Source organism: Vigna unguiculata, unplaced genomic scaffold (genome assembly GCF_004118075.2).
Source record: "Vigna unguiculata cultivar IT97K-499-35 unplaced genomic scaffold, ASM411807v1 contig_582, whole genome shotgun sequence".
NCBI classification, from domain to species: Eukaryota; Viridiplantae; Streptophyta; class Magnoliopsida; order Fabales; family Fabaceae; genus Vigna; species Vigna unguiculata.
Window position 1 is genome coordinate 64,435 of NW_021011302.1, and position 10,739 is coordinate 75,173.

Sequence of the window (10,739 nt, forward strand, 5' to 3'; positions counted from 1 at the left end):
AAAACTTTTTCAAGAAGGTATGTAGATTTTTTAAAATATTTTCCATTTAAAATTATAATACAATAAATTTAAATATAACATTGTATTGATACACTAAAAAAGTTGTTGGTTTCTTCATAATTAATGCTAATTAATTATAAAGATGTGTTGAAAGAGACAATTTTTTATGTTGAAAGTAGTGTTGAAAGAAACTGAAAAGTTGTTTTTATTCTCCTCAACATCTTTTAATTTTTGGAAGATGAAAAATATTTTTTTTGAAAAGTATAAAAAGCATATCTAGCAAGCCAAGTAAAAAAAAGTTTTAATTTTTAATTTGGTAAATAAATGTATTTGTAAATAATTTTATTTTCATTTTTTATTAATAAGAAATTATTAATTAATCAGATTCAAAAAAATTGTAATATGTAATATTATTTTTAAAACAAAAATTAAAAAATAACTAATTTTGTCTATAAAAAAAGGAGAAACTATTAATATTTATATAAAAATATTTGTTAGTTATCATTATGTATTCTTTTAATTTTAAATTATAAATCTTTTTTGTAATCTGAAATTTTTAAGACGTGGGACAAAGTCCTGGAATGACGAAGCAAACGAATATCTTTCATTCATGGATTTAACTTATTAAACTTTAATAAATATTTATTGAAGCATGAGCTTTATTTCAATTTTGTTTGTTGAAAAATTTAGAATTGCATTTATTTTAAAAATAAATTGTAGTTTATGATTTTCATTTACTTCACTATTATAATTCTTAAACAGTAAATACTATTGTATCAAATAACATGAAAATTATATTTGAAAGTGTTAGTGTATGGCCGGGTACATCCCGGCCCAGCAAGGGGAAACTGGCCAGGATCATCCTGGCCTAAGTAGGAGCATCCCCACACTTTGGCCCAACCACGGGGGCTTGGATCTAGCGCAACGCTGGTAGCCCAATAAGCGTAGTGGTCGGGTACTTCCCAGCCTTCTTGGCCGAGTACATCCCGGCCCAAGGGGTAGTAGGCGAAACATGTGGTACAGAGGGGCAGCGTGCAATCAAACCCCAAAAAGGAAGGAATTGATATTTGAGAAGTACAGACGGCCAAGCCCCAAAAAGGAAGGAGTTGATATTTGAGAAGTACAGACAACCAAACCCCAAAAAGGAAGGAGTTGATATGTGAGAAGTACAAACGGCCAAACCCGAAAAAGGAAGGAATGGATCTTTGACAAAAGTACAGACGGACAAACCTTAGAATGGAAAGAACTGATCTTTATCAAAAACACAGAAGAACAATTTCAGCCAAGAAGGAAAGAACCGATGCGTGCAACCTCAGTCGGAAAGGGAAGGAATCGATCCTCGAATACAAACGGCCCGCAAATATTAATAACAGGTCCATTAAGAAATTAGTATAAATTAAGGCCTAGTGAACAGGTAAAGGTACGCTTTTCTCGCTAACCAATTACACCCCATATCAATCACTCTCTGACTTGAGCGTCAGAGTGCCTACAGGTACCCCCACCCCCGGAGTGCAGACGGCAGGAAGATCCATGAGGAGTCCAAGGAGGAACAGGAGGAGGTTCGACACAGAGGGTTCTTGAGATCGTCTGGTTCCGCACCGAAATAGTACCGATCAGGTACAATTGGCGCTCACCGTGGGGCCAGACAATTCTCAAGCAGGATGGTGTTGACAAGAGCAGTAGTCGATCAAAATTCAGTAGTAGCAGAGATGCAACGAGAGATGAACCGCCAATTGGAAGAATTAAGGCGCAAGAACGAGGAAGAATTAAACGCCCTAAGAGAGAAGAACTAGTGGATGCGAGCGCAAATTGAGCAGAATCCCCCCCAAAGGGAGGAATCCCGTAGCAGTGAAGAGGGAGGGGACGGTACTGGACGAGACGAGTCCCGAGCACAAACCACCACCAACCAAACAGAAGCAAGGCCCAGAGCAGCCAGACGCCACCCCTTCGTGGACAGGATCATGGAAGCGGAACTTCCCGCACGCTGGAAGGGGTTGACTATGAGCCAGTACGATGGCACTACTGATCCGGAGGAGCACGTGGACGTCTTCACCACCCAGGTAGGATTGTATACTTCGGACGACGCAATCCTCTGTCGTGTTTTCCCAACATCCCTAAAAGGGTCTGCACTCAATTGGTTCACACGATTACCACCCAACTCTATCGACTGTTTCGATACGTTGACCACCCATTTCGTCATACAGTTTGCCACTAGTAAGCCACACCACCTTACTTCTCTGGCATTGGTAAATATACGACAGGAAAAAGGAGAGTCTTTGCGGGAGTTTATGGAACGATTTGGGAAGATATCCTTAATATCTCTAATTTAAATCCTGAGGTCGCCATGCACCACCTCATCACAGCACTAAAGCCTGGCCCTTTCGTTGACAGTCTATGCAAGAAGCCCGTGAACAATCTGGATGAGCTTCGGACTAAGGCCACCAAATTCATGCAGATGGAGGAACTGAAAGAATTCCGCAATACAACTCGACCGGACGCACAGGAGAAGAGGCACCATGATAGAGCGCGAACATTGGCACCCCGATCCGGCCATAGGTTCAATGACTCTAGGCAGCTGAAATACAGTAGGTACACGCCCATCGTGTCCAACAGAGCCAGAATTCTGGAAGAAGCACTGAACACCGATCTAATAACAGCCCCTCGAAGGGCCCCGACTCCCCCAAACGCCGATACCACCAAGCATTGGCGCTATCACCGAAATTATGGGCATACAACAGAAGAATGTTTTACCTTGAAAGACAAAATCGAGGAACTGATACAAGCGGGACACCTAAGAAGATTCGTAAAACAAGAAGGCGGGGGATTCTCTTCAAGGGGAGAACGAGAAAAACGCTACGAGGAGCAACCATGAAGGACATCGGGGTACCGAGAGAGGGAAGGAGAAGGCACCCACAGAAGGGCCGAACCCAAAAAAGATGATGAGCGGGATACGAGAGAAAGGCCATTGAGAGGAGTAATTAATTACATTTCAGGAGGCTTCGCAGGAGGTGGGGCCACTACGTCCACAAGAAAGAAGTATGTGCGAGCGATTCAGAGCGTCAATACCATGACAGTATCTCCCAGGCGGCACATGCCACCCATCACGTTCCGAGATGACGATTTCCAAGCGATCGACCCCCAACATGACGACCCAATGGTGATATCAGTAAAGATCGAGGACTTCGCGGTCAGGAAAACCCTGGTGGACCCGGGTAGTTCGGTGGACATCCTATACTGGGGCACTTTCAGAAAGCTGAAAATTCCAGAAGGGGAGATCCAACAATACTCAGAGCCGATCGTGGGCTTTTCAGGGGAGCGAGTGAATACGAAAGGCTACGTTGACTTGTTCACCAAGTTCGGGGCAAGAATGGTAACATGAATGGTAAAAATTTGATACCTTATTGTTGATGCTCACACCTCTTATAATATTTTGCTAGGGAGACCCTCGTTGAATACGCTTGGTGCAGTAGTCTCAACATATCACTTGGCCATGAAGTTTTTGTCAGCCTCAGGGACATAATCACGGTGCACGTAGACCAACCGACTGCTCGTAGATGCTATGCGGACAATTGAGAGAAAGACCCAAGTCTCCTCCTAGACGAATAGTGAATAATGTTGAGAAGGTCCCAAAGGAAGCGAAAGTAGACCTGGATTCTCGGGTCAACAGTGAGGAGAGGGTGGAACCAATCGAAAGCACAGAAGAATTCCATTTCGATGAGCATCGGTACACCCATGTCAGCAGGACACTTGTAAAGACCCCCGAGATGCAGGAAGTATTACAGAGAAACGTTGATTTGTTTGCTTGAAGCGCGACCGACATGTCAAGCATTGACCCAAGAGTAGCCAGTCACAAACTGTCTATTTTTCGGGAAGCTCGGCCCGTAGCACAGAAGAGAAGAAAGATGGGGGGAGAAAAAAGGGAGACAGGCAAAGCGGGAGTACAAAAGTTAATTTCGGCAGGCTTCATCAAGGAGGCCACCTACACGACCTGGCTGACCAACGTAGTGTTGGTAAAAAAGGCAAATGGCAAATGGCGGATGTGTACAGACTACACTAACCTCAACAAGGCGTGCCCTAAAGACACGTACCCTCTCCCAAGCATCGATAGAGTGGTAGACGGTGCAGCTGGACACAAGGTGCTTAGTTTTTTGGACGCGTACTCTAGGTACAATCAGATCCCAATGTACCCTCCTGATAAAGAAAAAACGGCGTTCATCACGGAAGAAGCTAACTTCTACTATGAAGTCATGCCTTTTGGACTAAAAAATGCTGAAGCCACATACCAGCGACTGATGGACAAGGTGTTTCGTCATCTCATCGGAAAGTGTATGGAGGTCTACGTCGACGAAATGGTAGTCATGTCAGATTCACTCGAGCAACACGTCAAAGATTTGGACGAGGTCTTGGTAGCCGTACGGAAGTATGACATGAGACTGAATCCAGAAAAGTGTGTTTTCGGGGTTGCAGGCGGAAAGTTCCTGGGTTTCATGTTATCCCACAGGGGAATAGAGGCGAATCCCGACAAGTATCAAGTAGTTGTTAACATGAGGAGTCCAACCAACATCAAGGAGATACAGATATTGGTAAGGAGGCTAACTGCGTTATCACGTTTTATGCCTAAGTTAGCAGAAAGAATCCAGCCGATGCTTAGGCTCATGAAAAAAGCGCAAAAATTCGTATGGGATGAGGCTTGCGAGCAATCTTTCTAAGCGTTGAAGGAGTATTTATCTTCTCCCCCAGTACTACAGAAGCCTAGCAAGGGGAAACCCCTGTTAGTATATCTAGCCATCTCTACCAATGCTGTTAGCACGACCATTGTACAAGATCAGGCGGGGGACCAGCGACCCATATACTTTATCAGCAAAGCCCTACACGATGCATGCGGCAGTGGAAAAGGTAATCCTAGCACTTGTGATAACAACCAGACGACTGTGACCATACTTTCAGGGAAACGAGGTAATAGTCAAGTCTGACTACCAATTACACAAGTATTGAGGCGACCCGACCTCGTCGGCCGAATGGTTGGGTGGTCCGTAGAACTATCCAAGTATCATATTCGATGTGAAGCTCGAGGGCCGATCAAGGGACAATGCCTGACAGATTTTGTCAACGAATTAACAGGAGATCCTGACGTACGTGAGGAAGGTTGGATCCTGTCGGTGGATGGCTCCTCCAACGCAAAAGGCGGGGGTGCTGGGATTGTTTTGCAAGGACCGAATGATTTACTACTCGAGCAAGCTTTGCGCTTTGGCTTTAAACCCTCTAACAATCAGGCAGAATATGAGACATTAATAGCAGGATTGACCCTCGCAGCAGACATGGGAGTAGATGCGGTGACATGCCGAACTGATTCTCAGCTGATCATAGGACACTTGGACGACACTTTCCAAGTAAAGGACCCCCTCCTATTAAAATATTATCATGTTGTGCAGGGCATGTTGAACAGATTCAGAACAGCAAGCGTAAAGCATGTTGATAGAGCCTAAAATTCCAGAGCCGACCTGCTCTCGAAGTTGGCGACTACAAAAGTAAAGGGACAACATCATAAAGTGATCCATGCCACACTCGACCGTCCTACTGTAACTCTGGCAGAATGCAATACTATTGAGACAGTCACACCAGAGGAGGAAGAGTGGATGGCTCCTATTATACAGTTCATTCAACACGGTGACACAGACGGAATTGATGACCCTATCATGCGTAGGAAAGCTTCTCGATTCACTTTGGTTGGTGAAGAATTGTACAAACAAGGCTTCTCCAACCCTCTATTAAAATGCGTCACAAACCGCGAAGCCTAGTATATTATGGAAGAGTTACACACGAGGATTTGTGGCTTACATTCAGGATCCCGAACCATGGCAGCTCGGGTATTACGAGCAGGATACTATTGGCCGACTGTCAAAGAAGACTGCGAGAAGTACGTAAGGAAGTGCACCCAGTGCCAATAGCACGGTAACATGATACATCTCAAGTTAGAGGAGTTGCACGGTATTACCTCCCCTTGGCCTTTCGCTAAGTGGGGCATGGATATCGTAGAGCCCTTCAGCCCAGGGAAAGGTCAGGTAAAGTTCTTGTTGGTAGCTATAGACTACTTCACTAAGTGGATTGAGGCAGAGCCACTGGCCCTGATCACGGCCCAGCAGGTACAAAAATTTTTTGGAAGAATATAGTGTGCAGGTTCGGCATACCAAGCATCGTCATAACAGATAATGGTAGACAGTTCATCGACAAGGGGCTAGCCGAGTTCTATAGGGGACACCATATACAACATATAACCAGCTCGGTCGAGCACCCACAAACAAATGGGCAAGCCGAAGCAGCAAATAAGGTCATACTGCGAGAACTTAAGAAGAGGTTGGGAGATGCCAAAGGAAGGTGGGCTGACGAATTATTAGAAGTCTTATGGGCATATCGCTGCACCCGCAGTCAACAACACAAGAGACACCCTACTGCTTAGCATATGGAGTAGACGCAATGATCCCGGTCGAGATTGGAGAGCCCTCTTTGCGGCGCCATCTGTTCAACACGCATCTTAATGAAGAAAGTATGCTAACAAGCCTATACCTGGTTCAAGAGCTCCAAGATCAAGTGCGCATTCGGGAAGAGACATCCAAACTAAGGCCCAGCGCCGCTATAATACTAAAGTCAAACCCCGATCTTTTCACTAGGGAGATCTAGTATGACGTATGGCAAGTGCCGCCCGGAAGCATGAAGGGAAGTTCTTGCCCAATTGGGAAGGGTCATTCCGAATCAACGAAGCTGTGGGAAACGACGCATACAGGTTGGAGCACTTATCTAGTGCCCTGTCCCGGCCACCTGGAACGCCTCACATCATAAGTTTTATTATAATTAGTTTGTCAAACGTTTATTTTTCAGACTCTTTTGTGATTTCAATTGCGCAATAAATGATGTACTCTTTCCTACCTTGATCTTTTTTCCCTAAGGAGGGTTTTTGGTCAAGAAGGTTTTAACGAGGCATCATAGTCATAAATAAAGCATGATTATTTCATTATTATCCTATAATTATCTTATCTATTGTCAACACACGCATATCCATCAACACAAACATTAAAATTTCATAATGATATAATATACCCCCGGATCAAGCACAACAAACAGTTAAAATTTCGTACTCCTCTCATGGGAACATGAAGCTTTCATCGAAACTAGATGATCCCCCCACACCTATACCAATGGGAAAGGAACTCCATATCATCTTTTTCTCAAAAATCCCTACAGTGCGTTTTTCCAATAGACATATTACGCTTTGCTAGCAGCTGAGATCGCTCATTTTTTACACTTCCCAACTGAAAGCCGAAACCTCTTTGGCCTACTCCTGGTTATTGGCCCTCACCCCCCGGCCTCAGCCAATTCCCTCTGTAAACTCTCTATCTCAGCAGATAGTTTGCTTGTCTCTTCCAGTTGGCTTAGCACTGTGTTCAGATGGCGACCCATCACCATTGCCCTGGCATGAAATTCATTCAGCGCATACAGCACAGTCTTAGGATGCATGGCTGAAACAATCTCAGCCTCCTCCGACGATAAGGAAACCTCTATGCCTTGGTTGATTTTGAGTTACGCATCAAACATCGCAGACAAAGTGTCAGTCGCACTATCAATAGAGAAGCGCCTCGAGACTTCTTGGGGGAGGATGACCGGGGAGTACTCGGCCTTGCGGTACAATCCCTACGCTTGCTTTTCTTCTTCGCCGCAGGAGGCATCAGGTCGCCCTTTGGGAAGTCATCTCTGCAGGACACGGCTAGCACTCTCACCCCCTTTCCTCTTCTCCTCCTCTAGCTTTTTCCTCCTCAGTTCCAGAAACACTTCTTTACCAGAGGGACCAACAACAGCCATGATATCTGCAAAAAAGAAATAAGCGTTAGTCCAAATATACCAGACGCATATCTATGGGGAGTCAGACGAACATACATACCGAAAAGGTCATCGCGCGGACGAGAGAAACTAAACACACCAATAATTTTCTTGGAGGAGAGTTTCTTGGGCAATTGGTCCAAATAAGACAGCACATACAGATCCTCTTGGGTAAGGGATGCTCTCGGCCAAACTCGATATGGGGTGGGATGTTTAGTCTAATAGAACGGGAGTTTGGGCTCGCCACTCGCCATTTTCAAAGTAAAAATATCCAGCCCCAGCGGACCGGATGACTACCTTAAAGAAACCAGTCTTAAACCTTTTAAAAGATTGTGTATAAGATGCAAGTAGACACTGGTGGCTTTGACCCACTAGAGACAACCAACTAACAGATCCCCCGGACGCGACCTGCACGGGGGAGTCAGACATGGTCCCCTCCTCCTCAGAGTCGCTATGCCTACTGGAAAGATAATAAGCAGAGGAGGACGACATACCTGGGATGGCGCAGATAGGAAAGGCTCGGCTGGTGGTGGCTCACTTCCTAAATGGATCCTTTGCCTCAACATCAATACCCCACCCTCTATTTATAGTGGACAACTTTCACAAGAGTAACCCCCTCATCACCATGAGATCTCGCTCCATCCAACGGTTGTCGGCACATCTCCTTTAAAACTCCCCACCTAAACCATCTCATTATTATGACAAGACAACCTCGAACGGCGAGCCAAGTTAATACTTTCTCTTTCCCCATAATTAAAGCAAGTCTCATAAACGCAAGTGGTTGGGGATGCCTCGGCACCATTTCCAAAGGCAACACATCATAGCCTCTTGTGAACTTTGTTCACTACGAGCCTAGGAAGGCTGGTGTTAGTGTATGGCCGGGTACATCCCGGCCTAGCAAAGGGAAACTGGCCGGGATCATCCCAGCCCAGGTAGGAGCATCCTCACACTCTGGCCCAACCACGGGGGCTTGAATCCAGCGCAACGCTGGCAGCCCAATAAGTGTAGTGGCCGGGTACTTCCCAGCCCTCTTGACCGAGTACATCCCAGCCCAAGGGGTAGCAGGCGGAACATGTGGTACAGAGGGGCAGCGTGCAATCAAACCCCAAAAAGGAAGGAATTGATATTTGAGAAGTACAGACGGCCAAGCCCCAAAAAGGAAGGAGTTGATATTTGAGAAGTACAGACAGCCAAACCCCAAAAAGGAAGGAGTTGATATGTGAGAAGTACAAACGGCCAAACCCGAAAAAGGAAGGAATGGATCTTTGACAAAAGTACAGACGGACAAACCTTAGAATGGAAAGAGCTGATCTTTATCAAAGACACAGAAGAACAATTTCAGCCAATAAGGAAAGAACCGATGCGTGCAACCTCAGTCGGAAAGGGAAGGAATCGATCCTCGAATACAAACGGCCCGCAAATATTAATAACAGGTCCATTAAGAAATTAGTATAAATTAAGGCCTAGTGAACAGGTAAAGGTACGCTTTTCTCGCTAACCAATTACACCCCATATCAATCACTCTCTGACTTGAGCGTCGGAGTGCCTACAGGTACCCCCACCCCTGGAGTGCAGACGGCAGGAAGATCCATGAGGAGTCCAAGGAGGAATAGGAGGAGGTTCGACACAGAGGGTTCTTGAGATCGTCTGGTTCCGCACCGAAATAGTACCGATCAGGTACAGAAAGTATTCACTTTCAAGACTACGAAACATTTCAGTAAATATCGTGTAATATTTTATAAATTCCACACCAAATCCTAATTAATTTATTGTATTACCATTTTTAGTTTAATTTATTTTAAAAACAATAGTCACTTTCTATAAAAAACTTTGTAAAGGTTCCTAAAATGTTATCTTATGATACTTACTGCTCCAAAACATTAATTATGAAGACCACCAATTATGTTTTTTTGGGACATGACACTCTCTTACTACAATAAATGAATGTTGTATATTCCAATACATGTCTTCTCCAACACATCATTTCCAACCTTTGTCACCATAATTGTTCTGCTCAAAGATTAAATTTCATGCATTGGTTTGTGTGCTTTTATGACATCTGCCAAACATAAATGTTCTACCAAGATTAAATTTTCCCACATAGGTCTATGTGCTCTTATGTTCTTAGCAATTGTATAAATGTTTGCATCTTCAACAAACACCTTTGGGCTCCCTCATTCTTCTCAAACACCCACAATATTCATCCATCCAAAATAATATTGAAAGTGTGATCTGTGAAGAGACAAAAACATAGAAATCATAAAAGATGTACACATAAAGCATAACCCAAAACAAAAAGAAAAAAAAATAAATAAAAAAGCAAAAAACACGAAAAAAAAACATTGAAGTAAAGAAAACCCCTAATAATAAAAAACAAAACTTTATTAGGTTAAACAAAAAGTAGAAAAAAACATATTCGAAGATGAAAAGAAAAGAAAAACTTAACTTAAACAAATTGTAGTTGAAAAAAAAAAGATTGGAGAAAATCATGTAAAAATAGTAAGTTGATTTTAATGCAAAGAAAAAATCTTAATAATGAAAAAACTTCAACTTTGACAAATCAATGAAGAAGAACACAAAAACAGTGAGTTGAGTATGATCCAAGCCGAAACTTAAATGGATTAAACAAAAATGAATAAAAAAAACAAACTAAAAATCGAAAATCAAACTGGGAAGAACAGAAGACATGGATGTGAAAAGAAGAAGAGGTAAACTGAAGACACATCCTGATAAAATCTTACCCGAAAAAAAAGATGGTAGAAAAAGCATTAAGTTTTGAAATTGAGATCTAAAAAATAAAAATGAAGAAAAATAAACCTTTTAAGAATGTTATTCGTGCTTGATAGCCTTGCCTTTGGCTTTGAAAG